This window comes from Lipotes vexillifer, unplaced genomic scaffold (genome assembly GCF_000442215.2).
Source record: "Lipotes vexillifer unplaced genomic scaffold, Lipotes_vexillifer_v1.1 scaffold1034, whole genome shotgun sequence".
Lineage (NCBI taxonomy): Eukaryota > Metazoa > Chordata > Mammalia > Artiodactyla > Lipotidae > Lipotes > Lipotes vexillifer.
In genome coordinates, this window is record NW_006790288.1 from 812,438 (window position 1) to 813,604 (window position 1,167).

Consider the following 1,167-nt stretch of genomic DNA (forward strand, 5'->3'; position numbering starts at 1 on the left):
GTTCCCCAGGGAGGGGGGCACAGTTCTTGAGGCGCTAGCCTTATCTGTCTTCCCTTTGCATGGCAGAGGAGTAAAGCCTTCAAAGCCTTATCCTTCAAAATCTCTATCTCCATCTCCGTATTTCTGTTCAGCGTCGGTGCACAGAGAGCCAAGGTTTTTTGACAACAGTAGCCATGTGGAGATTGGACTGAAGTGGAGAGGGAGACTCCAGGATTGCAGTAATCCAGGCAAGACTTGAAAGGCCTGATCAAAGGCAGGGCCGTGTGAATGAAGAGAAGCTGAAGAGACAAATGGTATTGGGTGTATGGTATGTAGGTGACGGAGAATTAAGGATGAATCCCAAATTCCTGAGTAAATGGTGGTGCCACTTACCAAAAAGCAAATACAAGAAGAGCAGATTGGAGGGGGGAAAGTGAGGAGAGAAGAGGACCAGAACTTCTTGTTTATTCCTAGTCTGTTGGTCTTTTTTCTTGTTTATGTTTGAAGTTTTCAGGGGAAGACCTAAATCTTTTCAGAGTATGAGAGATGAGATATCTTGGAATAACACTGTAAAATTCATCAGTGCTTAAGCACAAGGTTCTACAAAAGAATGGAATATAAAAAGAATATAAAAAGTGAAACTGGGGCTTCCTTGGTGGCACAGTTGTTGAGAGTCCGCCTGCCGATGCCGGGACGTGGGCTCGTGACCTGGTCTGGGAGGATCCCACATGCAGCGGAGTGGCTAGGCCCGTGAGCCATGGCCATTGAGCCTGTGTGTCCGGAGCCTGTGCTCCGCAATGGGGGAGGCCACAGCAGTGAGAGGCCCGCGTACCGCAAAAAAAAAAAAAAAAAAAAAAAAAGTGAAACTGGGGACTTCCCTGGTGGTCCACTGGATAAGACTCCGTGCTTCCAATGCAGGGGCATGGGTGCCATCCCTCGTCGATCCCAGAAATATCTGGGTTTAAGACACATGCCATTAGGACTCTCTGATGGGCCAGACTGAGAATACCAGGGAATTAACCAAGCTCAATCCTCTCCTTGTCTCTTTTAGAAATGTATACTCTTAAGGCTGGCCTTAAGTGTAGCCTAAGAAAAGTAGCTAAATGATCAGAATAACACAGTGCTAAAGATAATTTTCAAAAAAGTAAAATCATAACTCATACAAATGAGGGAACTAGTAAGATGTTA